The sequence below is a fragment of the Camelus bactrianus genome, chromosome 1 (genome assembly GCF_048773025.1).
Source record: "Camelus bactrianus isolate YW-2024 breed Bactrian camel chromosome 1, ASM4877302v1, whole genome shotgun sequence".
Classification (NCBI taxonomy): Eukaryota; Metazoa; Chordata; class Mammalia; order Artiodactyla; family Camelidae; genus Camelus; species Camelus bactrianus.
The window spans coordinates 110236494-110259866 of NC_133539.1; the positions used below are offsets into that span (position 1 = coordinate 110236494).

The 23373-nt window shown below is 43.3% G+C and overlaps 1 long non-coding RNA gene across 4 annotated transcripts in view; it reads left to right on the forward strand.

Moving 5' to 3' along the window:
- The window catches only part of LOC123614748 (uncharacterized), a 26869-nt gene extending 4278 nt beyond the window's left edge, over positions 1 to 22591 (forward strand). The window contains exons 2-6 of one of the 4 annotated variants that reach the window (XR_012509402.1): positions 13423 to 14035; positions 14568 to 14696; positions 17700 to 17860; positions 19179 to 19662; positions 21026 to 22591. This is a non-coding gene — a long non-coding RNA (uncharacterized LOC123614748). The other 3 variants (XR_012509403.1, XR_012509400.1, XR_012509404.1) reach the window with 3 other exon arrangements.
- The last annotated feature ends 782 nt before the right edge of the window (positions 22592 to 23373 follow it).

Here is a 23373-nt window from a genome sequence, read left to right on the forward strand (position 1 = left end):
TTTATTGAACCACATGAACCTACCAAAAGAGCAGTGTCATGTAGTTCAACCTAATGTATCCAAGAATAAACAAAAAATTCCACAAATGAATGAAGAGCTTGGGAACAAGCCGCCCACCCATCAAGGTGACCTCTGCGATGTAATCTCAGGGGGCAGGGCTGGAATGTGACAACTGAATAATCAGCAACCTAATCAATTGTATTGTAGGGAGAATTCATGAAACAAAGATAAAGAACGAGGCTGGCAAATAAAAAGGATAAAGAAACAGGGTAAATCCAAGAGGCTAGAAATTGGCACGTATTACCCACTGCTGTCCAAGAAAGTGCAACATGAAACTGGAGCTCATACAGTGCCTGCTGTGAGGCGGAGATGACTCACCAAGTCCCACCCTGACTTGGATGAAATCTGCCTCCTGTAACTCTAGGGATACACAAACCAACCAGCCTGAGGATGACTGATTTGGCTCCCTGGGATTCCAGATATTGGGAAAAGGGTGCTCCAGTTGAGGGAGGAGCCATCCAGTTACTGAAGAACTAACACTAATTGTTAATGAGTATATGGGTATCTGGTTTTATACTTCAGTCTCCTATGAGTTGGATTGCTGAGAGTCAGTCTTCTCTAGGCAGACAAACCTCAGAACACTGACTTGGCTGTGAAATAGGTTCAGCTCTGTGGTAAATTCATCAAGCTAAAACTACCCTGGGTGGCCTCTTTGGGAGCCAGTTGGAATGAGGTCCGACACAAAGCAAAACCTCCTGACTCAGTCATTTTGATCACAGAGTGCAAAGGATATAATTATGTTGGCAAGGCACCATTATCCTGTCTGACCCTAACTCCAGTCCTAATCCTATTTCATGACCCAAATAGTAGATGTGAAATGGACTGGCATTTTCTGCTTCTGAATCAGTCCCAGGTCAGTAGGTCAATAGGATTGTCATCCTGCTTGGGCTAGAAAAGCAGGGACAGGCTGAGAGTACAGGGAGCATGCAAATGCTTTTCTTTCTCTCTGGTACCTTACTCTTTACTTCATGGGCAAGTGCATGCTCTTTAGTCAGACCTGTGTTCAAATCGCAGCTCTGCCTTTTCCTAGCAAGTCACTGAACTTCTCTGCATCTCAAGATTTTTCATCTGTAAAGTCAGGATTGAAAACACACCTGCCTCGTGGAATTGTGAGGACTCAATGAAAGAATGTGTTGAGTGCCTGACAGTCATCCCAGTTCATGTTATTATTAGTAGTAGTAGAATATTATTACTAAGGCATGTAACATGACTTATAGTTACATGAGGGTTTTTGGTGATAGTTCCTTTTTTTTAGAACTAATTAATTTATTTAATGGAGGTGCTGGGGATTGAACCCAGGACCTTGTGCATGCTAAGCATGCGCTCTACCACTGAGATCTTTCCCTCCCCCCAGGTGATTGTTCCTTTATCTGTCCTTTCCAGCCCTGCTGCTCATTACTGGGTCTTCAGTGCCTGCTGAGGGAGCGCCTGCTCCCTAGTAAACAATCACTAAATATTTGTTGACAATTAAAAAAAAAATTAAAGTTTCATGCTGTGTGTTCGGGTTACTAAATATGAAATCACTTGGTATTTTGGCATCTTCTCTCAAATCTGTTTATATAGTTTTTCCTCATGCTAAACTATCTGTGACCTCAAAATGGCTGGACCAAAATAGCCACCTCAAAGTACCTGACTGCCTAGTGACCCTGTGGCTCCCCTGAGGACCTCACTGCTACCTGCCATCCCCTTAGTTTTCCGAGCTGGGAGTCACCCTCCGTCTCAGCCCAAATAGAACTGGACTTACTGGCCTACTCCCCAGTCTGGTGCTTGAGGGAGGGGCCTGGGGGTAGCTTCATGTAATTGCTGATTAGCGTCTTCCCCAACCCCCCAAACGCTGTCAAAGCATTATGATGACAAGGGCCCAACCTCCTGCATGGAGTTCATCCCAGATGGTGTGATTCTGGGGTCTATGTGCCCCCCAGCCCCCGCCATCACCCTGTGCCCATCCTTCCTCAGACCTCTCCACGCAGTGGGATGCCCAGCCTGAGGAATTTCAGAAGGATAGAAACTGGAAAACTTTTGTAGGGCTGCCGGAGGCTTTCATTCTTGCTGCTGGCAGATCTCCTTATGGGCCTCTGTGGGTCTTGGCCCCGGAGGAACAAAAAGCACATCATGTATTTGTCAACAATTGTAGGATTATATAAATCAGTAAGATACAGTTAAATGTTACGTATTAAAGCTGCTGCCGAGTGCAGTTCAGTGGAGAATAATTGTAATTTCTCAGCAAAATGACAAAGTTAATGAAAGGTTCTTAGTGGCTCTGTGTCGCTCCCTCTCCCCACATCTGTGACAAAGAAGCTCAGATTCCAACCTAGCCAGACTGCAGCAAATCCACAACGGCTCCAGGACTGCTTAACACCATATCCCAAGCCAATACCCAGGTCCCTAGGTCCTCACAGTTCCCGGAATGTCCTACACAAAAGGGAACCTTGCTTGTCTACTGTGTGTAGAAAACGTGAAGCCTGAAAATCTCCTCTCTTTCCCTTGAGTGTGACATTTGGATGAAAATGACCCGGCATCTGGTCTTGCTCAAGCAGCCTCAGTGGAAGCTGACTCTCCGTCCGCAGCTGGACTTTGACAACCTTCTGAGGTTTGCCGAGGACTCCCCGAACTGTGCTGCAGTCCGCTGCCCAGGCTCGCTCCTTCCTGCACTTCATTTAGGATCCTGGACCCTTGCCCTGTAGCTCCACCCATGAGACTCACGGCCTCTCTGAAGATTTGGTGGACACTGGAATCATTTTGAAAGATAATATAGCTTAAGTGTTAAAGGTTTATTTTTACATACCTTATTTCCTCAGCTAAAAGCTTCAATAGAAGGCAAAAGGAAAAATGCAGGTAAGAAAGTAAGAGGCAGGGAGAGATGGGACTAATACAAAAAGTGTACACTCAAAGGCTCTGGAAAGTAGCTTTTGGAGGTAGGGACAGGGCCAGTTAGGGACTGAACTTCCTAGCATTTTTCGCAGATGATGTTAGAGGAAATTTCTGTCTTAGCCACTGATAATGAAGATGTTTCGGGGGCCACAGTTAGATGGTTGCCCCAGATCTTCACAATCTTGTGAGTCTGAGCAGTACATACAGTTGAATCTCCTTGCATAAGGATCATGCCACTGCAAAGCTTTCTTGCCTCCAGCATGTCTTGTATTTCCCCTCTTTGGATCTTTGCATCAGCTGTCTCCTCTTCTGGGAATGTTCTGCCCTCTCCTGCCTACCTGTGGAAGTCAGCTGATTTTGTAGGGCCTCCATCACTTTTCCATCTTCCCAGGGGCCCAGGTGGGATTAAACTGCCTCTCTCAGTGATACAAGAAAAAGGGATGTGGGGTGTGAGGATGGCCATGTCCCAGGTCTCCGCTGAGCCCCTGGGACATGCCTCGCCAAGTGTGGGTCCTTGGCTTTGCACAGGAAAGAATTCAAGAGCGAGCCACAGTTGGGTAAAGGTATATTTATTTAGAGAGATACATACTAAATAGAGTATAGGCTGTTTTAAAAGGCGAGAGGAAGGCCACAAGGTGTGGGGACTGGGTACTCAGGTTAAAGTAAAAGTAGATACACACTCCGTAGACAGAGGGCAGGCAACCTTCCAAGACAAGGGAGTGAGGGAGGCGGCTACGAGGAGTGGTGTTGCCAGTTTTTATGGGCTTGGTAGCTTCATATGCCAACAAGTGGGAGGACCATTCTAACTACCCTGGGGAAGAGGCTGGGATTCCCAGGAATTTGGCCACTGCCCACTCTTTGACCTTTTATGGTTAGCCTTGGTGCCTGTGGGAGTGTCACTTACCATGTTAATATTACAATGAGCATATAATGAAGCTCAAGGTCTACTGGGGGTTGCATCTTCCACCATTTTGATGTTAATTGCTGTGTCATTCCTTGAATGGCTGTGCCCTGTCCCCCTGTCCTACTGTCTCACCCGGTCACCTAAGTCTTTGCACCTCTCCTAAAGCACTGATCCCAGCCTGTGCTGGTCACCCCGGCATATTACCTGTGGCTGGCTGTATATCTTTGGGAGGGAGGGGACAAGGGTAATTTCTTTGTGGGGCTACGTCTACATGGTGCTTTCCCTTAAGTATAGTATCAGTGAGACTCTTCAAATTGAAAAGCTCCAAGGACTTGATGACCTTCAGCTCAAACAGTCCCTGAAGATGGGCTAGTCCTGGTCCCTTCATAGAAGAGGCGGATGAGCAGTCTCTGGGTTGCTAAGGCCTCGTGGACACAGGGCTTTCCCCAGTGTGCCCAGTCTAACTGGGACAGCCGTGGCTTTCCAGAACCCTCCAATTCCATGGGCTGGTCTGGCCTATGGGGCCCTCCTTCCTGGTCCTGAATCCCTGTGACCAAGCAGCCAGCTAGCAAGAGCCCTGGGGCGTGAACCTCTGGAAGTCAGCCGCCCCAAATCCCAGTGTGTCCCAGGCTCTGCCCTCAGGCAAGCCTAGCTCACCTGGTCCGAAAGAGAACTACTTTCTGTTCATCCCCTTCCTTTCCTGCTTCTTATCTTGCCCACCCAGTTGTTCTGGGCAGAACCCTAGGGTCATGCTGGACTTCACCCTGTCACCCCACCCTCCATCCCATTAATCACTAAATCCTACCCTCCAAACCAGGGAGTTCTTTTCTAGATCAAAGAATCAGATCAGGTTATCACTCCCTTGTTTAAAACCATTCAGTGGTGACTCGCTCTCAAGATATGGGATAAAATTCTTAACAGGATTTAGAAACCTTTCACCTGGCTCTTTTGAAATAAGATTTATAATCTTTTCTAAACCAACACAAATACTGACCCAATCTGAATTTTTCTAGCTGTCGAAACTATTTAAGATTGATAAGGTCTGCATTAAATTGTTAAAAGGTGATTAACTCATCTGGCCAGAATGGGTGTGAATTCCAAGGGAATTGTTTTTCTCCCCCTTTTCTGCTGCCTGTGACACTCTCCTTAGGTGACTGTAAAAAGTTAAGGTAGTCAGGGTGGAGAGGGCCCGTGGGTAGGGAGGGGGCTGCAGGAGAAGTCCTGTAGATAAGATTACTTGTGATACCAAAGAGACCCCCCAAGAATGGCCCACCCCTCCCTCTAGAATACCTACTCTATATCAACCTGATGCAACTGTCCAAATTCCTTTTAATGGCAAAATGACTTGGAAGGCATGTAAATACTCAGCAATAGGGAAATGGTATGTAAACTACGGTTGGAATAATATGTGGCCATTTAAAAGGAAGATTTTGGAGGCTTTGCAACAACATGCAAAACCACATATAATGTCACATTAAGTGGAAGGTAGACCACCATTTAAGCCAAGAGAGGTGGTGTGGGGATGTGAGATGGTGACCAAAAATATGGATTTTCTAGCTAGATAGATAGACTGGCCATTCATTCCCCATTCTCCTCACTCACGTGCTGTGTGATCATCTGCAAGTTACTTAACTTCTCTGAGCTTGAGTTCCTTCTTTTTAAAAATGTAGATAGCATATATAAAAATAGATAAAAACAAATTTCTTCTGTATAGCACAGGGAACTATATTCAATATCTTATAACAACCTTTAATGAAAAAACATGAAAATGAATATATATATACACACATGACTGGGACATTGTGCTGTACACCAGAAATTGACACATTGTAGCTGACTATACTTCAATTAAAAAAATAAATAAAAATAAAAATTTAAAAAATGTAAATAGTAATACAAGCTAGATTGTCTTGAGTCTTGGATAAGCTAATGTATATAAATGTGCCAGGCATAAATCAGATTAGGAGCTCAGCAAATATTAGTTTCCTTCTCCTTTTTAAGTTGTGTGTATGCATTTTTTAATTTCATAAAAAGACTTGAAGAAAATAATAAAATTAAAGACTTTTAAAAATTTTCTGAACTTTTTCAGTTACCTGTTTCTATGTAACAGACCAGTCTAAAACTTGATGCCTTAAAACAATCCTTTTTATCATATTCCACAGTTGTCACAAAAGTCAGGAGTCTGTACAAGTGTTGGCCAGGTGATTCTTCTGTTCCACGTGGCATTTGTTGAGGCCACTCTGGTATTTATCTGGTGATGGGGCTGGTCAGGAGGGTTAAGACAGCTTCCTCATTCACAGGTCTGAGGCCTTGGTGAAGATGACTGGGTGGCTGGGCTCAGCTGAACTACTGGCCAGGAGAGAAGTGAATCACAGGACGAGAACTTAGAATATGTAAACGTGTGAAGTTGTGAAAGTCCAGAGCAAGTACAGGCGTACCTGGAAGACATTTTGGGTTTAGTCCAGATCACTGCAAGAAAGCAAATATCTTGGTAAAGTGAGTCACATGAATTTTTTTGGTTTTCCAGTGCATATAAAAGTTATGCCTATGCTATACAGTAGTTATTAAGCATACAATAGCTTTGTCTTTATTGCTAAAAAGTGCTAACCATCATCTGATAGTGCAGGGTTGTCACAAATCTTCAATTTGTAAAAATTGCAGTACTGGCAAAGCACAATAAAATGAAGTGTACCTGTGCTTCAAAATGACAGGGTGCTTTGGCGTGTCAAATGAAGGGAAGTTTACATCTGTTCGAGAGATTCTGAAAAGGCCCTCATATGGACCTTAGAGGGTGTGGGAGAGTTCCCAGACCAAGTTGGGATGGAAGGCATCTTAGAGGAAATAAAAAAGGAACCAGCAAAGGCATGAATGTGGGAGAACAAGGGACCTGTTTGGGCATGAAGGAGTAGATAAATTCAGAATGACAGTCACAGGGGTAAGTCTGAATAAGATGTTCTGTGTAAGATTTTGAGTGTCAGGATGAGGTGAGATCTGTTTAACTCCATAGGCAGAGGGGAAGTCTCACTTGCTTGAGCAGAAAAACTCAAGATTCCTACAGGGGTCAGGCAGGGACCATAAGTGAGTCAAGTAATCTGGGTATAAAAATAATCACCTGGGACTCAGCGTTGTCACAGCTTCCAGGGTTGTGGGCCCACTTGACCAGATTCTTTGATATTCCACAAGGAGTAAAACATCTGGATTCTTAGGTAAAACTTCTCACTTTTAAACTGTTTACAACTACTTAAAAACTGTGTGCAAGCTGAATAAAATTTGTCTGCGGGCCGGATGAAGCCTGTGGGCGTCCCGTCTCCTTGGATGTTTGTGGCGCTGACCTGCTGTTGAAAGAGCAGCTGGGGCAGGGGAGGGAGACCAGGGAAAGGCCGCATCAGGGGACTCAGCTGCTTTGTTTCTCTTTCTGTTCTGACAAGGAAATCCAAGGGGATTCATCTCCAGTGTGTTTTTGCATGTGTTTTTTGTTTTGTTTTTGCCTTTCGGACTCATTTCTACCCCAGCACTGGTTTGCCAGGGAATTTTGGATCGGGCCTGGCAGCTGCTCTCACTTTTCAGGTCTTCTAACTGGAAAATCTTATATACCCCATCCTTTTTCAATGGCTAGTTGCTCATGGGGTGAGGCCTCATATAAACATTCTTTGTGCGTGCAGGTGTGTGTGTACGTCTTTAAGAGTTCTTCTTTCTGAAGAATTCAGAATTAACAGCAGGTCTTCTGGGCTGAACTTTCTGAACCTGGCATGAGCTGACTCTTCCAGAAACAGAACCCTCTGCCTGCTGTAGTCTCGAGGTAGGCCAGTGACTGAACTCCTAATCTTGGCTGATTACCTCGGATCCAGAGGCTGTCAGCAAACCACGGTAGAGGAAAATGCTCTACTACATTGATGTCTGTGTGTTGAGATGACAGATAACATGATGAAGAAATATTAGAAGCAGCAGAGCTGGGTTAGGGTATTTTATTTGCCCGGTGACCTTTGTCAATTCACCTCCCTCCTCTGTGTCTCAGTTCCTTCATCTGTAATATTTTAACCAGGAGTATTCGCCTCCTGGGGAATTGTGAGGAGTCAGTGAGGCCGTGGATGCAGAAGTGCCTCACACCCAGCTGTGCTGGATCAGAGAAGAAAAAATGAAGATATCAGAGCTAAGGGAACGTGGACTGAAATTTTGACTCCACTACTTCTTTTTTCCAAAAAAAAAAAATCCAGATTTACTCAGCAGACATTTTAATTAAGAAATCCTATCAATCAGGACCACCACAATTTCAGATACCCCGGTGTGAAGTTTATGTCAATAGCCACATCTGGAGGATGAACAAACTGTTGAATCTTCAAAAAAAAAAAAAAAAAAAAACCAAAACTTTAGCTTCCACTACTTCTTTTTTAAAAGTCGACATCTGTGTTCATTACGAAGCAGTCATCACCCAAAGTCTGGCTACCATCCATGACCATACACTTGACCCCCTTCACCAATTTTGTACCCCCAACCCCCTCAACCACCCTCCCCTCTGGTAACCACCAATCTATTCTCTGTGACTATCAGGTTTTTTTTTTTTTTAACATTTTTTTATTTAGTTACAGTCATTTTACAATATTGTGTCAAATTCCAGTGCAGAGCACAATTTTTCAGTTATACATGAACATACATATATTCGTTGTTACATTTTGTTTTCTCTGTGAGCTACCACAAGATCTTGTATATATTTCCCTGTGCTGTACAGTGTTTTTGTTTTGTTTTGTTTGTTTGTTTAGCTTCCACATATGAGTGAAATCTTGATTTTTTTTGTCTTTCACCTTCTGACTTATTTCACTTGACTCCACTATTTATTATAACAGCTACCATGTGTTCAGTAATTACTAAGTACCAGGCTCTGAGGATTACCTTTTAAAATCCTTGCAACAACTCAGCATGGATGGAGAGATGATTATTATTAACCTTACTTTACAAATGAGGCGACAGAGGCACAGAGAGGCTAAGTAACTTACCCAAGGCCTCCCAGCTAAGTGGGGAAGCCAAGCTATCTGATTCCAGAGCCTCTACTTTCTAGCTATGTGAGTTAAGACAAGCCCAGTAATCTTCCTGCGACTCAATTTCTGATCTGTAAAACTGGTAAATCTTTGAGAAGACTGTGTCTCCCCAGAAGTTATTGAAGTCCTAACACTTGGTGCCTGTGAAGGTGACCTTATTTGGAAATACGGTTTAGATCAAGTTAAGATGAGGTCATTAGGATGAGGAATTTGGACACAGAGACAGACACACAGGGCAAATGCCATCTGAACACGAAGGCAGAGATCCGGGTGATACACCAACAAGCCAAGGAATGCCAAATATTGCCTGCAAACCACCGGAAGCTAGGGGAGAGGCTTGGAACAGATTCACCCTCACAGCCCTCAGAAGGAACCCACCCTACCGACACCTTAGTTTTGGACATCTAGCCTCCAGAACTGTAAGAGAATACATTTCTGTTGTTTTCAGCCACCCTGTTTGCGGCATTTGGTTACGGCATCTCCAGGGAACTAACAGCTCGGAGCATGGTACCTGTGTGTTCATTTACTTTGCAGTACGTCTCTGGGTCTCTGGGTGTACACGGCAGTCTGCCTCTGCGCGTGCCGGGTGCTCTGCACGTGTGCAGCCCCGTGGCCTAACTATACACAGAGTCAGCCTAACACAACATTAGGAGGTGGACCAAGGTCAGCTTTTGGGGGTCCCACCTGCCTTTTGTGCTCCCCTGGCTTAAGCTCCCACTGCTCTTGTGCTACCCGGAGCAGGGCAGAATGTCTTCAATAAACTCATTCAGAAGAAGGTGCTAGTGAATATTTTGTCTCTTCCAAATGAATTAGCCACACAGAAAGGTGAAATCTCAGAACCTTGGTGCCTGGTTGGAAAAGATTTTAGGTCAAGACCTCTCAGCATCCCTTCCCCGCAAAACCATCTGCAAGTCCTACAGACCCGGCACCCCATCCATACATGCTGCTGGGATCAAGGGACACTTTCTAGTGGAGAAGGTGATTTAAGCAGCCTGGCTAAGCACCTCAAGCCTTCAGGGAAATCAGGACAGCCTCGGAGAGCATTTGGAAATGGAGAGGCAGGAGGACCTTGTGTCCCCAAGAGATTCATTGTTAAAGTTTAGAGAACAATTAGAGTTGGAATGAGCTCACCCAGCAGCAGCCAGGGGACCTGCCCTGCACTGTTCTTCAGGAACCCGAGAAGCAGGATTCCCTCAGGTTGATTTCCACGAAAGGAAAAGAAATTCCCAAACAGAAAGATCAGCGGGGAGGGTATAGCTCAGTGGTAGAGCACGTGCTTAACATGCAGAAGGTCCTGGGTTCAATGCCCAGTACCTCCATTAAAATAAAAATAAATAAATGAATAAACCTAATTACCTCCCTCCAAAACAAACAAACATAAATAAAATTAAAAAATAAACAAAAGATCCAAACAGAAAAGTCATCACAGCTGTTTACAACAGGGTGAGAGCATGATCTGTTGGTGTCCCCTGTTCCTGATACCTATTAGGGCAAAACAAACCACCTGTATAAGTTACCTATTGCCGTTAACAAATTACCCTAAATTTAGCAGCTTGGAATAACATTCACTGTCTCACAGTTTCTGGGGGTCACCTTACCTGGGCGGTTCTGGATCAGGGTCCTTCATGAGGTTGCATTCGAACTGTCGGCTGAGGCTGCAGTCTTCCGAAGCACCGCTGGGGCTGGTGCATTTGCCCCCAAGTTGGCTCCCTCGTGTGGCTTTCGGTAGGAGTCCTTGGTTTCTTGTTCCCTGTTGTCTAGAAACCTCAGTTCCTCACCACATAGGTGTAGGGTGACCAGTCATTTTTATTTGCCCAGGACTGAGGAGGCTCTCAGGATGTGAGACTTTCTGTCTAAAGCCAGGAAAGTCCTGGGCAACCTGGGGACGAGTTGTCAACTTCTCTCCCAGCAGGTTGCTCACAGTGTGAAGAGTGATCTGAGAGAGTGGCCAAGACAGGGGCCACAGGCCTTTGATGATCTAATCTTGAAAGTAACGTGCCATGCCTCAATCTGCTGTATTCTGTCGGTCACACAGACCAGCCTTGGTACCATGTGCCAAGCAAATATAAAGGTGTAAATATCAGGAGAGGGCCATCAGTGGAGCCATCTTGGAGGCAGGCTACCATTACCCTGAAACTCAGTGGTTTAAAGCAACCACCGTGTTAGTATCTCTCATGAGTCTGTGGGTTAACAGGGCTCAGCTGGGTGGTTCTTCTTCCCCCACATGATGTCTGTTGAAGCTGCAGTCACTGGGGCTCAATTGGGCTGGAATCCCAGATGACTCATTCCCATGGCTGGCAGTTCACGCTTGCTGTTGGCTAAGAGCTTGGTGGAGGCTGCAAATAGGAGAGTCTTGATTCTCCTCCATGTGACCTTTCCACATGGCTTGAGCTAGATTCTGCAAGGGAACATCCCAAGAACAAGCTTGTAAGAGAAAGGAAACAGACGCTACCAAATTGCCTAAGACTTGAGATCAGAAGTCCTTGAACATCTTATACTGCATTCCATTGGCCAAGGCAGTCATAGGGACAGCATAGATTTAAGGAAAGGGGAAATAAATCATGCTTCTAGATGTGAGGAACAGCATATGTTTATAGTGAGGGAAGGAATTACTAGAGGTTACCACCCTCCTTAATGGGGGCTACCACTCCCTAAAGATTGTGCTACAGGGTCTCTCACTGGTGAATGTACAAAATGCTCACAGGCGGAGAGGCACTCTTTGATTCCTGAATCTATAATCCTGTTTTTATTTTTAAAAAAATATTTTTGAATTAAAAAAATTACACAAGTAACTACGTAATGATGTTCATTATAAGTAATTATAAAATATACAGATGAGCACAATAAAAAAAACTCTAAAATTCTAGCACCTAAAGACAATACTATATAATTTTGGTACATAGCATCCTTGAATTCATTCTATGAAAAAATAATTTAAAAAATAAACTTATTTTACAAAAATGGAACCACTCTGTACCTACTGTTTTTGAACCTGCCATATTCTCTTAAAGCTGCATTGTGAATATCTTTCTGTGACAGTTTAATATAGTGCGACCTCAGTTTAAGAGTTGAATAGTATTTCATTGTATATCTACCAACCAAGATTCTTGATTGCAACGCCAGAAACCAATTGTGGTTAACCTAATTAGCAAAAAGGGACATTTTTGGAAGGGTATGGAGCTACTTCTGTATAACAATCCACAAAACTTGGTGGAATCAATCACCATTTTGATGCACGTACATTCTGTGGGTCAGGAATTCTAACAGGACACAGCAGGGATGATGCCACAAAGTCTGAGGCCTCAGCTTGGAAAACTCAAACTAGGAGTGAGATGAAAGGCTGAGGTGGGGGGTAGGGTGATGAATCATCTGGAGGCTTCTTAAGGGGGAAGGTGTAGCTCAGTGGTAGAGTGCATGACTTGTGCCCAGCATGCACAAGGTCATGGGCTCAATCCCCAGTAACTCCAGTAAGTAAAAATAAATAAATAAATAAATAAATAAATAATTACCTCCTCCCTAGAAAACAAAACAAAACAAAACAAAACAAAACAAACCCCACAAAACATCTGGAGGCTTCTTCACACACATGTCTGGAGATTGTCTGGAGATTGGGCTGACAGGACTTGAACCTTGGGCTGAGCTGGGACTCTTGATCAGAGTGCCTATATATGGTCCCTCTACATGGCTTGGGCTTTCTCAGAGCGTGGTGGCCTCTGGCTAGTCAGATACTCACAAGGTGGCTCAGTGGCCCAGTAGCTGGTTTTCTAGCAGGCAGAAAGGAAGCTGCAGGGCCTTTCATGACTTGGCCCTGGAAGTCACTTCCACCGTAGTCCATTGATTGAAGTGGTCACAAACTTGCCCCGATTCAAGGGGAAGGGACATAGTCTTTGCTTCCCAATGGGAGGAGTATCAAAGAATTTGTGGTCATATTCTAAAATCACCATAATTAAGATTTGCTAAGCTGCTTTATCAAAGCAAGTTCAATTTAGAGTGATTTAATGAATACAGAGGTGTATTCATCTCTCGCACATACAGTTCCAAGTGAGTAGTCTAGGTCACTGAGGCAGCTGTGTCCCACCAGATACTTACCTCTATGCCGCCGGAATCTAGGCTCCACCACAAACATGCAATCTTGAAAAGCACTAACTGTCCCTGGGCCTTTGTGGGCAAACCTTAGATGGGAGCATCTTACTGGCCGCTCAGCTCACATGCTTGCACCTTGCCCTCCAGGGAGCAGGAAGTAGGCATATCTGCCTTCCTCCTGCTTCTCTAGTGGAAAGCAGGGGCGCTTCTTTCCTATCTCAGAATTTCCTCCTGAAAGAAAGGATGATCAGATGCTAGATACCCTAAAAGCAACAAATATCCAGTAGAATATGGATGTATAATATCCCACTGCCTATTGATAGACATTTGGATGGATAAGCTTCTATTGATAAGATGTTATTTACGCTGTTGGAAGGAACATTGAAACATCTTTGAATACTTGTAAGATATTTTTTCCCTTTAAGGTACATTCCAAGGAGTCATGTCATAGCTTATAATTTCTGTATCTAGTCCTACAGGATCCCACTAAAGAGGGCAACCTCCTCCTTTTCTTCAAGTCATGGTGGCAACTCAGCAATTTGTCTAAACTTGGGCGAAAGAATGAAGAGCTTCAGCATGTACTACCGATGATGTCCCAGGATTGAGTGTCCATGTGTCCGGATGATAACTCACTCTTGCTTATGGAGCATTGTGTGAAGGCTTTGCATATACTGTCTTGCTTAGTTTTCACATCACTCTGATCAGGAAAGCATTATCTTCACTTGATAGAGAAGCTTAGGCGCCAAGAGATTAGGTAATTTATCGAAAGCCTTAGAGCTGAAACAGTCCTTTGAACGATTTCCTCCCCCTTGGAACACTTGCTCTTAGGACACTCCCTCTCCTAGACCAGCTGCCATATTGTGGGAAGCCCAAGCCGCAAGAAGAGGCTTTGTATAGACCTTTCAGTCAACATCCCCATCTAAGCTCCCAGCTGCCTGCCAGCATCAGTTTCCAGCCACCTTAGTGAGCCAGCTTGGACTCTTGCCCAGCTCTTCAGCCCAGTTGAGCCCCCGGATGGCTGCGGCCCCAACCACCATCACACGGAGCAGAACTGCTCAGTTGAGCTCAGTCAATCCAAAGACTGGTGAGAACTAATAATAAAATAGCTTTTGTGTTAAGTCACTAAGTTTTGATAAGATTTGTTGCATAGCAGAGGGTAACCAAATAGGTGGGGAGCTACTCATTCTTGGATGAGTCCCAGCAGAGCGTGAAGAGGGGAACTGCTCTGGGGGAACTGGGGAAGGGGACCTTTGATGATCCTTGTGAGTTCAGTGCACTAGGCTGGGTCTGTGCATGACAGTTTTCCTTGTTTCCGTCCTCAGATGGGAAAAATTTCACTGAGTCACCAGTCTGGGAGGAGAATCTGTTTAAATGAGTTAACAGGAATCTGGCAATTTTCCCAAAGCAAATCATGTTGATTTTCACTACAAAGAAGGAATTGCTTAATGCTGTAAAAACTCACATAAACAGTCATAGCTTTATGACTGATTTGCTATATTTTCAAATTCCAAAAATGTAGCCATAATAACCATCATAAAAAAATCAACAGTGCTTGAAAATGCTTAAACATTGTGCACGGTTCCTGAGGATCATAAGAATGTCCTTATCTTTTGCAGTTCCACAGACCTGTGGGCAGGAAGTGGTGCCAATAAGACCTTTGGGTAGCCCCAGTTGGCATGTGGATCCCAAAGCAAAATTCAACTTCTCTCTCCCATTCAAAGAGCAGAAGAGGACACTCACAACAGGTCAGTAAGATGGTAGTCTTACTAATCGTAGGCATTTGCTTTCTATCCCTCACCTCTCAGTCCCTTCCAGTTGAGTGGTTTTCAAATCTAGGGGCATCAAAATCATTTGGGAGGTATGTAACAAATGCAAAATTCCAGGGTTCTTCCCGCAAAGATGCCCACTCTGTAAGTCTGGATTGAGATACCAGTAGTTTTTAGCAAGAACCAGTTGATTCTTCCTTTGATGGGCCCCATAGCACATCTTGAAGAGCACTATAATCTCGGGTCTTTCCTAATAGCATAGAATAGAGGGAGGAGGGTATAGCTCAGTGGTAGAGTGCATGCTTAGCATGCACAAGGTCCTGGGTTCAATCGCCAGTACCTCCATTAAAAAATATATTTAAAAAAAGTAACAAATAAAAGCAAGATTAAAAAAAAAGCATGGGATAGAGATGGGGAGAGCCCTCTCTAAGCCAAAGCTTCAGAGAATAGGATGGGCCTTGGAAGGGGATCAAGATGGGATTTTTGGATTCTAAGCCAGGAAAGATCAAACAAACCCATCTGGAGCAAATGGTTTTCAAACTGTGTTTCTTAGAACTCGAAGGGGTTTCTCAGACATGCTATCACCTCCACCCACTCTGGCAGCTTCTCTTTAACCTCTTTTACTATAGTAGGTTTCCAAGAAAGATCTCATTAGAAGAAAAGGTTTTAAAACTACTAAATTCTCTCCCTGCTTAAAGATAGCATCAGGCTGGTGAGGATGAGGAACAAGTAGACCCCTCATACCTTGGTGGTGAGAATGAAAAATGGTACAGCCACTGGAAAATAGTTTGGTGGTTCCTGAATAAGTTAAACAGAATTACCGTACGTGTTAGCCTGCTCAGGATGCTGTAACAAAATACCATAAATTGAGTGGCTTAAACAACAGATATTTATTTCTCACAGTTCCAGAGGCTGGAAGTATAAGATCAGGGCTAGGTTATTGGTGAGGACCCTCTTCCTGGCTTACAGATGACTGCCTCTTGCTCTGTCGTCACATGGGTGGGCAGGGGTTGGGGGTTGGATGGGAGAACTCTGGTCTCTTCCTCTTCTTCCAAGGGCACTAATATCACCACAGGGGCCCCACCCTCATGACCTCATCTAAACTTAAATCACCTCACATATGCCCTACCACCAAATACATCACACTGGAGGTTAGGGCTTCAACATATGAATTCTGGGAGGACACAGACATTCAGTTCATAACACCGTTTGACCCAGCAATTCTACTCCTGGGTATATACCCCAGAGAGTTGGAAACAGACACTCAAACAGATGCTTGTACACACACGCTCATTGACTCTCTGGCTATTTACAACAGCTCAAAGGTGGAAACAACCCAAATGTCCATCAACTGATGAATGGATTAAAGTGGCATATCTCTACAATGAAATACTACTTAGCCATAAAAAGGAATAAAGTACTGATACTTGAACCTTGAAAACATTATTGCTAAGTGAAAGAAGCCAGTCACAAAAGGCTGCATAATTATATGATTCCATTTATATGAAATATTCAGAATAGGCAAATCCATAGAGACAGAAGGCAGATTAGTGGTTGCCAGGGGCTAGGGAGTGGGGAATGGGGGGTGACTGCTTAATGGGTCAGGTATTTTTTTGGAGGGTGATGAAAATGCCCTGGAACTAGATAATGGCGATTGTCGCACCACATTGTGAATGTACTAAATGTCATTGATGGCAGGCTTTATGTTACACACATTTACAGCAACAACAACAACAACAAAAATCCCAATCAACCGATCTAGAAGGACCATCTCATTTTTTTACTGAGAAGGAAGCTGAGGTCAGAAAAGGGGAAATGGCCGCGTGAGGTCACCCAGCCTGTCAGAGGTAAAGCCAAGGCTGGTGAACCCAGCCCACCACAGTAGGCTGCCTCTCTTCCGCAGTGTTCCTGATCCTCTACCCACAAGCCCTACCGAAAAAGCTAAGATCCAGGATCATGCTAAGGCCTGAGCTACACTTCACTCCATAATTTTTGCAGCCAAGCCCCCTGCTTCCCAAGCAAATGTCCACCTTGCCCACCCATAAGCTGGGCCAGCCTTTCCTCTGGTATCTCCAGCATCCATTCCCTTCAAGAGTGTGGGGGAGAGGCAAACCCATTTCTAGCTTCTTCCTTGAGTAAATCTTCCTAAGAGCCTGGCTGCAGCTGCAGCTTTCCGACGGGGTTGATAAGAGCTGGGTGGAGCAGATTCCTTACATTACAAACATTGCTTAGTTTCCCAAACTCCAGCTGAGCAGACAGTCTGGAGGAGCTAGTGGTGGGCTGGGTAGGATGACACCCAGCCATATGCATTTGTGCAGCTGGCTCTTCTGTCTGGCTGTTGGGCCATATGCACCTATCAAGTAGTAGGTGCTTAATAAAGATTCCAGGGCACAGTGGTTCCTGTCTCGGGGGTCATCTTGGGACTGTCGTCTTCATTCTAGTTAAAAGAGTTTAGGAAAAAGCCTCATGTTCCTCAGTGCCCTTGAGTGTAAAAGACTCAGGGTAAGCTTGTACGTGAAGTGAGAGTCATTTATCGGGTCCCCATCTGAGGTGGAATTAATCATCATTCTGGGAGGTAACAGAAAGGGTGTAACTCATTTGCATTCGCATTACTGTGAACTTTTAGAGATCGAGTCTTCTGAGGAAATCCCTTCCGGGTCTCAAAAAATTACTAAGGCTTTTGTTCTGTCCCAGATCCTAATCTTTCCTTATATCTCTGAGTAATAGCCTCCAAACTGATCATGGATTTTTTAAAAAGTATTTTAAAAAAAGTATAAAAAGCAAAACACGCAAAACCATGCAAAAGGGCACTTGCAGGACCTAAGAAAGTTGGCTGTCTGGAGATTTACTGAACTCAGCAGCTGAGAACTCCCACTGAGAAGGGAAACCTAGGTCTGCCCAGTTGTGTTCAGAACCTGCGTCAGCGTGGGAATGGGGCAGGCACATTCCCTCAGTCCTGACAAGGTGACTATCTTTGCTCAGATTATCTAACACCTTGAACTTGAACTTGGAGATTGGCTTCACTCAGCAGGGGTGAACGGAGACATGAAGGAAGACAGCAGAGCCGCAGTGGCTGCAGTTTCTAAATTGCCATTTGGGATAAAGCAGGAAAGGAGAGAATTGCTCCAATGCAGTGGTTTGGGGTGAGTATTTAGAACCTGAGGCTGGGGCTGACCTTGGTGGTTGTGTGCAATTTCCCTGCTGTGCGGACAGAGGCCTGGATGCAGACTTTCCTTTCCCAGGACAGAGAAGCTCAGAAACACTGTAGACTTCATTGCTAACTGGGGATTTCGAAGTGCACAACTCTGCTCAGTGCTCTGAGAAGTCCTGCAGAAGAGAAATCTGCTTTGCTGTTCTTTAACCCAGTGTTTCCCAGTTATTTGACCTCGGAATTTCTCCCTCACCCCGTTTATAACACTTACTTATATCCTGTGAAAGCCAGGTTTCCAAGAAATGCGAGGAAATGCCTCTCTGTCCTGTGGAGTTGGTTCTGGCCCCTGATGCCCTACAGTGAGCAGTGACGGGGATATTCGGGCAGGACACACTGTGTTAGACCCTGCTGCGATAACGCAGGAAAGAGCACCGTGTGCTGTACTTGTCGGGCTCCCTCCCACACTAGGATGTTGTGATTCTGTCCTCACCGACCAGGATACATGGATACTGACATTTACTGAGCTCCAGGTTCTAGGAGGGTTTCCTATGTCATCCATGTAATCTTCCCTCAACTCTGTTGTCCCCTTTTTACCAACGATGAAACTGAGTCTCTGAGAGGTTATATAAGGTAGTCACTCAGTTAAGTCTGTGACAGAGCTAAGATTCAGGCTGAGGATTGTGGGACTCCGTGCTGGAATTCCCTCCTCGGACACTGATGGCAGGAATAGAAAATGGTGCAGCCACCGTGGAAAACAGCTCAGCAGTTCCTCCATAAGTCAGACAGAATTACTTTATGTCTTAGTCTGCACTTGGGCTGCTGTAACAAAATACTGTGGACCAGGTGGCTTCAACCACAGGCATCTACTTCTCAGAGCTCTGGAGGCTGGGGAGTCCCAGATCGGGGTTAGTGTTTGCCGAAGGCTGTCGGATGGCTGCCTCTCGCTGTGGCTCCCCTGTGCCGCGCCACTTCACTAACAAGTTGCATTTTCATGTCACTCTTTCCAGAGTGTCTGGTTCCCATGAGTTGTTGCCTCATGTGACATAGGACCTCTGAGCCTCAGTTTCCTTATCTGTAAAATAGGAGAATACTTTCATTTTCTTCCTTCTGATCTTTTTCTTCTTTTTCTTTTCCCCTCTCTTCTTTCCTCTTTCCTTCTCTCTTAATTTCTTTTTCCCCCCCTTTTTAAACTGAAATACAGTCGGTATACAATGTTGTGTCAATTTCTGGTCTCCCTTAATTTCTTTCTCCTTCATTTTGTTTTTCCATTTTGTCATAAACCTCAACCTCCTGTATTAATTTTTCCCCAGAAGATCCTTGAAACTGCACCATTGGATACTCCCTAAAGTGGCTTGAGAAGCCCTGAGGATTTTTCAGTAATGGAGACCAGAAGAGGAGGTGGCTGCTGATTAATTCCATGTCAGCCGGGGCTTTCTGTGCTCTGCATCTAGAATACGGCAGTTTCCAAGGTGACTGAAATGAGCGTGTGAGGATAAGGTGAGGGCCTGGAGTTACGAGCTGCCAAACTCGTAAACCACGCGGGCTTCCTCTGAGCCACTCGCCAAGCGATTTAACAACTGACTTGTGGCAAAGCGTTCCAACCCTATTTAATGATCAGTGCACCTATAAATAAGGTTGTAAGAACACTTTGGATGGATGTTAATGTACGGGTTCAGTCCAGAGTGACTAAACCTTGAGTTGTTTTGACCTCGGAGAGCCATCAGAAATCTGCTGCGAGGAACAATCCTGCGGTTGTCCGTGGTGATGTTTTGTTCCTGTTCATCATGTCCTCGGGTGTGTAATTTACTCACATGATAATAATGTGCTGCTTGGCACTTGCAGTTTACAGAGTGCCTTCACACACACGTTTTCATTCGATCCTGGCAAGACAGGCATTATTACTGAGGTTTAGGGGAGACAAGTAACTTGCCCCAGGACGTCCAGATCGTGGGGGTTGGAGGTAGGTAGGGTAGGGGAATGGGATTGGCGGTGGTGGTAGCAGAGTCCACATTTCAGATAAGGACTATGTTGCTTCCAAATTGATCGTCCTTTCTGATTCCACCAAATCCTATTTCTGGTTTAAAAGACTTGAAACAATCAGTGACTCTCCTGTCCTCCAAGGGGCCAGCATATCGTGGTCCAGCTCCCTAGTCTCTCCTTCGATTGCTTTGTACTAAAAGTAGGCTTGCCAGATTGAGCAAATAAAAATGTAAAACACCTCCTTCAATTTAAATTTCACTCCTCTCCCCTCCAAAAATTTCAGATAAACTCTTTTAGTATAAGGAATTCCCATGGTATTTGCCAACTGTAACTTAAAATACTTATCATTAAAACTTTTTTCCTTTAAAAAGTTAATATGAATTACTTACAGAAAATTTTGAAAAATCGGTTAAGCAAAAGGAAGGAAATAGAAATTACTCCTAATTTTACCATCAGGTAATATATAATGCTTTAATAGTAACTGTTAACATTTTGGTATATTTACTGTGACCTCTTTTCCCATGAATATCTTTGTATGCATAAATTTCTTTTTTAAAAATAAAAAAGGGGTTTACTGACATTACTACTTTAGACTTGCTTTTTTTTCACTGAATAATATGTCATGAACATCTTTCTGTGCCCTTATGTATTCTGTGATTTTTTTGGGCAGGGGAGGTTAATTAGGTTTATTTATTTATTTATTTTAAGGCGTGGGTATGGGGGACCTCCTGCATGCTAAGCACACACTGTAACACTGAGCTATATCCTCCGTACCTCTATTCTGTGATATTTAAATAACTGCACAGTCATCGATTGGATGGTGTGCCTTTATCTAATCCCCTATGGGCAAATCCAATGTTTTATTATTATAGGCTTGTCATGAGGAACCTTTACTAAGTTCTTCAGCACATCCCTGGGGTACGTTTTTGGCACTAGAATTTCTAGGTCAAAGGATATGCAAAGTTTTAAGGTTTTTGTCACATATTGTCAAATTGTCCTCCAGAAAAAACTGTCCCAATTTACAATTTCGCAAACAGTATCATCAGAAAGTGCCATTTCCTTGCATATTGTCAATATTGGGAATTATCTTTAAAAACAAAACAAAATGATAAAATAGCCACTCTGATTCTGAGCTTGCTCTGACTCCATAATCACATTCAACACTCTGTCCTTACAGAGTCCTACATGTGATGTCCTACACGTAATGGTCTTACTTCTTTCCACTGAGCCTTCAATTCTACAAGAAGGGAGTAAATTGGATTCGGAACAGAAACTACTACCACTGTCCCATCACATGTCCTGTCAGACATCAGGAATCCATCCTGCCATTTTTTCTGCGGAGTTTCCACAGGGCTTCAGAATCTTATTCATCCCAGCCTTGCAGGCGGCAATTACTAATGTAAAGAAAGTGCTCCTTGGGGAACTTTCCCTCTATAGAAGAATGTAGTTAATAAACGGAGAAACTAATGATAATTAGAATGGCAATGATCATCAGCGGCTGTTTGCTTCAGGTTCCCCACTTGGAAGAAGAGAACACCATACAGAAATATTGCCAAAAATTTGAACCTCAACTTGATCAAGCTTCTAGATTCAACTACCAACTTGTGGGAAATAGAGAGAGTAGAGAAAATGTTAAACTACCCTATGAACGTGTAATCAGTGAAATCCAGACTGTGGGAAACTGTATAGGTCAAATGACCTTTATTCTTGGAAAAAAAAAAAAAAGCGTGGAGGGGAAATCTTTATAGATTAAAAGATACCTGAAAGACATATCAATTAATCACAGCATATGAACTTTACTTTAAATTTTTATCACGTTTATTTATTTTAATTATTTTATTCATTTTTTAAAGCTTTTTAACTTAACTCTAGTTGATTTACAATATGGTGTTTGTTTCAGGTATACAGCTTCAGATTCTTTTCTGTAATAGGTTATTACAAGATATTGAACATAGTTCCATATGCTATACAACAAATCCTTGTTTATCTATTTTATATATAGTGATGTGTATCTATTGATCCCAAATTCCTAATTTATCCCTCTCCCTCCACTTTCCTCTTTGGTAACTATAAGTTTGATTTACTTCACTTAGTATGATAATCTCTAGGTTCATCCATGTTGCTGCAAATGGCATTATTTCATTCTTTTTTATGGCTGAGTAATATTCCATTGTGCATGCACACACGCATACATGTTTGTATGTGTGCATACACACATACTACATCTTTATCCATTTATCTGTTGCACTTAGGTTGCTTCCATGTCTTGGCTATTGTGAATAGTGCTGCTATGAATATTGGGGTGCATGTTTCTTTCAAACTAGACTTTTTGTCTTTTCAGGATATATACTCAGGAGTGGAACTGCTGAATCATATGGAAGCTCTGTTATTAGTTTTTAAAGGAACCTCCATACTCTTGTCTATAGTGGTTGTACAAACTTACATTCCCACCAACAGTGTAAAAGATTCCCTTTTCTTCACAACCTATTCAGCATTTGTTATTTGTAGACTTTGTGAAGAGGACCATTCTGACTGGTTTGAAGTGATACCTTATTGTAGTTTTGATTTGCCTTTGTCTAATAATTAGTGATGTTGAGCATCATTTCAATGTGTCTGTTGGCCATCTCTATGTATTCTTTGGAGAAGTGTCTGTTTACGCCTTCTGCCCATTTTTTGATTTTTTTTGATATTGAGTTGTATGAACTGTTTGTATATTTTGGAAATAAAGCCCTTGTTGGTTGCATCATTTGCAAATATTTTCTCCAAGTCCATAGGTTGTCTTTTCATTTTGTTAATGGTTTCCTTTGCTGAACAATTCACAAATTTTAAATTATACACCATTCTGAATAATATGATGAAATCCCACACCATCCCACTCCGTCCTGCCTGAGATATAACTCATACCTTAGTCCACCGTTTCTGCCTGTTATTTGATTAGTAGCCTTCTAGGTTATCAGATCCACTGTCTTGGTTTTGCAGTGCTTGTGTTCAAGTAACCCTCATTTTACAAAGACCACATTCACATAACTTTTATTCCAGTATATTGTTATAATTGTTCTATTTTATTGTTGGTTATTGTTTTTAATCTCTTACTGTGCCCTACTTATAAATGAAGCTTTAGTATAGGTATTTATGTATATATCGGGAACAACATAGTATATATAGGATTCAGTGCTATCCAGTTTCAGGCATCCATTGGGGGTCTTATCATGTATCCCCTGCAGAAAAAGGGGGACTACTGATGGAGGAAATTGTTGGAGGTCTGGACAGAGACTGGCTGATGGTCGTTGTTTGGGGCTGGGTAAGCAGTATGGGACTTCATTATATTGTATCTCCTTTAGATAAGTTTGAAATTCTCTATGATAGAAAGCTTAAAAAATCTTCCCATGAGGTGAATTGCCATCTCTCAAGTTCTCTAAGGACCATCTTTTACATTCTCTAGTGACTTTGAACTTTTTCTAATCTCATTCATAGGGAAATTGTGAAATAGCCTGTTTTTGGTGTTCTCCTATCTCTGCCTTCCCT